This window comes from Gallinula chloropus (assembly GCF_964237585.1).
Source record: "Gallinula chloropus genome assembly, chromosome: Z".
Taxonomy (NCBI): domain Eukaryota; kingdom Metazoa; phylum Chordata; class Aves; order Gruiformes; family Rallidae; genus Gallinula; species Gallinula chloropus.
The window spans coordinates 43,340,565-43,347,413 of record NC_140089.1 but is presented as its reverse complement, the minus strand read 5'-3'; positions in this window follow the sequence as shown (position 1 = coordinate 43,347,413).

Here is a 6,849-nt window from a genome sequence, read left to right as displayed (position 1 = left end):
GTGAAAAAGAACAATAAACCATAAGGAAATTTAAAATAATAATTTTTGTGAGGTTTTTTTTGAGCTCTCATAGATAGATAGGTTTGATTTCTGGCTTGCTTGTTTTCTGTTGTTTTTGGGAGGAGGTGAGTGGGAAATAATTTCTTTTTTAATCAATGCCGCATTTATTGGTTCTGTAGTTTTGATGTCTAATGGCTTATATTTTTACATGTGTGTGTATATACTCATCTATATATGTGTATATATATATCTATATCTATATACACAAACTTTTTTCCAAAATGAGTTAGTTATGATTTTTCAAAAGCCATGTTTCTGTGATTGTTTTTGTGTTGCTTCAGTAACTCTGGAGCATTTATCCATGTAATAGCATGGTCTTCTGCTTCACTGGTTATATAGACCTCATGCTTCAATAACTTTGTTTGATAGGATTCAGATGAAATGCTGCTTAGTATATTTTGTGTTTAAAACTTATAGCAAATAAGAAAAGCAAACATTTAAAAAGACATAATCGGCTTGACTTCAGAGGCTAACTAGTTTTCAACATATACATTAAAATACATGACTGAACAACTTGTTTATAATTGATGTAAATGTTGCTGTGTATTGTGGTAGAACCATAATGTGAATTATTGGTAAATAGAGTTTTTGTAAATGAAGATATCTTAATTCCTTGTGTAAATACAAAATCCTAATTGGCAGTGTATTTTTGGGATTGATTATGAAAGTTGTTTCAGGTAGACAAATATCTATGTGACCTTAACAGAGTTTTCACAAGACACTAGTGGAACAATCATTACAGGGCATGTGTGATTGTGTTATTAGCCTGCAAGAGCAGGCTTAACCATTATATTGCCAGTACTCTAAAATAATTATGTCACTAAGTTGAATTGGCTGTCCTAGCATAAGAATGAAAACCAGATAAAAGTTAATCCATAAATAGCAGATACAGAAGGTTAGTCTTCAAATCTCAAATAACTCAGTAGTCATACACATCTCTGGCCACTTCCTTAGAGCTCCAGTCCAGCAGTTACTTTCTGTGTGACCCAGAGACAGATACGGGTTGTTCTGAAGCAAATAAGAAAGTAGATTTTGAAGCTGCAAGTCTTACCAGCTGTGCCTTCTTATACGTCACTGAAGTTCCAGCTCAAAATCTGATATGAGTAATTCTATGAGTGTGGCAAAGAAAGCTTGCCTTTCAAATTAGTTTCATAAATATGAAGTCTAATAACTTAAACCCCAAACCTGGAATTTAATCCAGGCTTGAAAACAATTAATTCCACCTAGGAAAGGATAAACATGACAAGTATTTTGGCAACTCACTTCTCATGGTCTATTTCTGACTTCTGCAGTCAGTAGGGTCTATTAGATAATATCTACAGGCCCATTACATTCATTCATTTTAGCTCCTCAAAACGTAGCAAATAGGACTAAGAAGGTTTCTCCATACCAAGGAAACTGTCAGTTAGAAAGGCTATCAGGAAAACCATGATAAATGAAGGTTATTATACTGTTGCTAAAGTCCAGCCTGTAAGATGTTTTCATCTGCCAAAAATGGCTGGAAACCTAGATTGAAGTTTTGCCTCATCCTTTTTTAAGGAGTATGAAATGTAGGAAATCAGGTGTTCACAAATCCTTTTTTAATGGTTATCTTGGGATTGTAGTTTCAGTATTTCTTTTGCTCATGGTTCAGGAACTTCTCCACAGGAGGTGCATCCACACTTGAGCTGTGGATATGAATCTGTGTCCTATTTACCGTGAGAAGGTAAACTGCCTCAGACCAAGTATTTTAAAGACTTGGAAAAGAGAACTTCCTATTGTCACTTAACTCCAGAGACAAATGATTTTTCTTTATTTGGGCATTGATTTTCTTTTCAACTATGTAGGTAAAGCTATTCTATCCCTTTGAAAGTTTCTGCAAGACAGCTTCGACTGAAATGTTGAAAGTCTAAACTCCATGTATAATTTATTTTTATTTGATCTTTTTCTCAGGCTTTTTTGCACTGTCCTTTACAAATTCAGTATGGAACTACATTGCTGAGTGCAGGATAAAGCATGTCCACTGTCTGTATTGTAAAACTCAAGTTTACTCTGAGAAAACCATAGGCTGTGCATTTCTGATAATCTTTGGCCATTATGGTTTTTCCTCGTGTTTGGGTAAGTCAGGTGCTCCCAACAACCAAATTCATCAAGCAGCTGCTCAAGCTATGGGTTTCTTAATTACAGCATGAATGATCATCAACAAGAGACAACTGAATATCCAGCAGTGGGGAGGGAGAAGCATGTGAGTTGTGGAGCCGGTCTCTGTGATCTGCTGATGTTGTAGTTACTCCCCTCTTTATCCCCCCCATACACTGTGTGCTGTTACTAATCCCTACCTGCCCAAGGAATGGGTGGGACAGTAAAACTTCATACAAATACTGGCTTAAGCTCCTGATTACACTGTAGATGTTATCATACTACAGGCTGATATAACACGGTACGGTAAAACAAGGAATTGGAGCCCACTCTCAGAAGTAAAAAACACCACTGCAAGGAGAACATATAGTAGATAGAGATTAAAATACCACAGCCACATGATCAAACACAATGCCTTTATGACCAGCAACTGCTTCAATAACATGATTAATAATTACTACAATCTTACATTTAATACAATCAAGTCAGATCTACTTTTATGCCAACCCTTAGTGCCCCATGTGGTGTGCCAAAAAGGACTGTGGTGGTTTGATGCTGGCTGGAGGCCAGATGTCTACCAAAGCCACTATATCACTCCCCTTTTCAGCTGGACAGGGCAGAAAATACATATTGAGAGGCTTAGGAGTTGAGATAAGGACAAGGAGAGATCATTCTGCAATTAGCATCATGGGCAAAACAGAATCAACATGGAATAAAGGAAAGAAAACTATCATCTAATTTGTTACCCTGTACTGCACACCCAGTGACACCAGAGTCGGATAATGAGAAATATGACCAGATCTTAAAATACCTCCCCCCACTCCTCCCTTCTTCGCAGACTTCACTTTAGTCACGATATCTCTCTCTTCTTCCCCCCTGCATAGTGGCATGATGAGGGGCAGCTAATGCGGGAATGGGAGTGTTGGTCAGTTCCTCACGAGTTGTTTTCCTTCTAAGCCGGAGGTGGGGTTGGGAGCAGGCATTCCACATGCTCTTCCCCTGCTGCAGCATGGGGTCCCACCCACTGGACACAGTCCTCCATGAACTTCTCCAACATGAGTTGTTTCTGTTGAGATTTCAGCTCCTCACCAACTGCCTCAGTGTGGCTCCCTTCCATGAGGTGCTGACCTTCAGGCCCATACTGCTCCAGCCTGGTCACCCACAGAGTCACAAGTCCTCTCACCAAACCTGCTCCAGCATGGATTGGTCTCTCCATGGGCGCTTTGTAACCTGCGAACCCCCACATGGGTTTCCTTGGGGTCACAAAGTCCTTCAGGCGTCTCCACCCACTCTGGTGTGGGTTCTTCCACAGGCTGTAGATGGGATCTCTGCCCCCCAGCATTATCCATGGACTGCAGGGGAACAGCCTGCTTCATCATGGTCTTCTCCATGGGCTGCAGGGGAATTTTTCACTCCAGTGCCTCAAGCACCTCATTCCCCCCACTTCCTTCTTCACTGGTACTGGTGCCTGCACGGTTCCTTACATCTTCTTCCTCCTTTCTCTGGAGGCAAAAAACAGCTGCTTGCATTATTTTTCCTCCTAAACGTGATTCCCAGAGGTGCTGTGATGATCACTGATGAGCTTGGCCTTTGTTAACAATGATTCCGGCCTTGAGCCAGCTGGTGTTCGCTCTCGTGGGCCTAGGGGCTTCTTGCAGAAGCCTCCCTTCAGCTCCCCTTCTCCACCAGAACCCTGCCATGCAAAACTACAACAGCTGGAAATATGAAAAATGGAGGAACATGATGTCTAAAATGAATGGCTTAAAATGAATTATTCTCAATTAAATGGAAATAAATTAATAAATAAAGTATATCTTTTCAGAGCGCAAGCATTTGTTGTGAGCCATTTAGAATACCAGAGCAGTGGTCTGGGTTTTGTAGTTTGAACGATTTGACTAACCATTTTTTTTCCCCTGTTTCATGTGACCAAAGTAACCCAAAAGAGACAAAGCCCACCTAATCATAGAATCATAGAATCATAGAATTGTAGGGGTTGGAAAGGACCTCAAGAGATCATCGGGTCCAACCCCCCTGCCAAAGCAGCATCCTCACTCATATTGTACAGATAGGTGTCCAGATGGGTCTTGAATATCTCCAGAGATAGAGACTCCACCACCTCCATGGGCAGCCTGTCCCAGGGCTCTGTCACCCTCACTGTGAAAAAGTTCTTCTGCATGTTGGTGTGGAACTTCCTGTGCTCCAACTTGCAGCCATTGCCCCTTGTCCTGTCTCCACAGACCACTGAAAAGGGGCTGGCTGATTCCCCCTGCATCCCCTGCTTAAGATAATTATAAACTTTAATTAGGTCCCACCTTAGCCTTCTCTTCTCAAGACTGAAGAGTCCCAACTTACTCAGCCTTTTCTCACAGGGGAGATGTTCCAGGCCCCTAATCATCTTCGTGGCCCTTCTTTGGACTCTCTCCAGGAGATGCTTGTCCTTTTTAAACCAAGGAGCCAAGAACTGGACACAATACTCCAGGTGGGGCCTGACCAGGGCAGAGTAGAGGGGGAGGATCACCTCCTTTGACCTGCTGGCTATACTCCTCCGGATGCACCCCAGGATCCCATTGGCTCTCTTAGCCACCAGGGCACTCTGCTGGCTCATGGCCAACCTGTCATCTACCAGGACCCCAGGTCCTTCTCCACTGAGCTCCTCTCCAGCAGGTCATCTCCCAGCCTGTACTGATACAAATGGTTGTTCCTTCCCAGGTGCAAGACTTTACACTTGCTTTTGTTGAACTTCATCTGGTTTCTAACTGCCCAGCTCTCCAGCCTTTCCAGGTCTCGCTGGATGTGAGAGCTCATTGTTCATTACTCATTGTTCATGTCTCAGCCTTGAATTTTTTAATGCAAGAAGATATCCTTACATTATATTGCTGGTGTTATTAATGTAAGTAACTAGAAATATGTCATTACTTGGTGTATGTAAGCTGGAAACCAGGGGCATACTGAAGTTCCCATGATTGACCCTTGACTCTGGCATAAGAATATAATACTTCTAGAGAAACTATCCTAGAAGATAGAACAGTCAAAAAAGACTTTGCTCATCCTAGATGGTGTAGCTCTGTGTTGTAGAAGAATGAGTTCTGTTTTGATTCTACCAAAAGATATTGCAAAAGGGGTAATATTATCCCTGGTAAGTAGAAATGTGCTTTTGTAAGACTCCCGTAAGTAGCAGACTGCTAAGGTGACTGGTGGAAATGATATGCAACTGTCAAGGAAAGCTAGACCTTTTAAAGAAGTGAGATACAAATCACACTTAAAGCTTGGAAAAAAGAAGATTTCTCTGTTTTCCAAATAGTTTTCCAGATCTGTAGCTGTTTATCAATATTGTAAATGTAACTTTTTGATTCTTTGCTCATCCTTTGAAGAATGCAAGTCATAAAGTGGCTAGTGGTGTTGAACAAATCATTTGACTTAAGCAGGTAGTTTCACCTTTTATTTTTAATTTCTTTTTTCCCATTGACCTCTTTCTGGGAAATAGTTATGATTCTGCTGGCACATTTAAATAAATCTAACATAGCCTTAAGCAGAGAGAAGCATGAAAATTTCACTCTTAACTAGTAAAATTTGCTGAAGTTATAAGGAAAGGATAGAATTATAACAAGTGTAATGCAACCTTCATTTTTCTGCAACACAAATGAAAGTAAATGTCAGTAGAACTGAAGTGCAAGTTGTTGTAGAGAGGGAGAAGAATATGTATCAAAATCATTGCTTCTATAAATGGTGAAAAATATGTAAAGTCATACTCTTGTGTGATCTGTTGCTGCATCAGTATCCAACATGAAATATACAAAAAGGTTTTTACTGAACTGTTTCATAGTTTTCTGTGTACTTTTCCAGTCAAATAGCTATGGATACAAGTCTTATAATTTGATGAGGGGAATTGATCTCTGTGTTGATTTTTTGAGAGGTACCTAAACTCATGATGATATGTGTACACTTTCATGCTGAGTGTACAAGAGGCAAAGTACAAAGTCTTTGCTGAACTAGAAGGCTGTGTAAGGATAGATAGAATAGTGAGAAATATAATGGAACAAATCAATGCATAAAATATTATAAAGAATATCATAAAAGATCAAGGGAAAAAGAAATAACTAATCATTCAAGTATTTAGTGGGGAGATACAAGCGTGTGACCAGAAAACACTTAAGAGCAGTGGTTCTGATTTTCACATATTTGGGAAAATCTGGATGCTTACCTACTTCCGAGGGGGTTGGGATTTGGGTTTTTTGAGTCCTCCTTGAACCCATTTGAGCAGAATATAAGGATTCGACCACCCTTCTGAGATTTCCAAAGGTGTGATGACTTGCGGTGTGATAGCCTACTTCGATGACCTTCGATGGCATAGTATCCATGCAGATTGACTGTGCAGGACATCTATTTATTTATTTATTTATTTATGTATTTATTTATTTATTGCCTGGACATGTACTTTGTGCCACAATATCTTGTTTTCATGTGTAATTCATTGGAGAGAACAATTTCAGTAGAAATTAAACATCTCTTTCACTTGTGAATTAAGCTGCAGTAACACTGTCATACAGAATCTGTATGCCTACAAAAAGTAGGGTTTTTTTGGCAAATTTTCTAAATTCTAACTAAAAATCTAATAATAACACAGGCTATCCAATCAAGTTCTTAATACCACCGCATGGGAAGTCCATAATC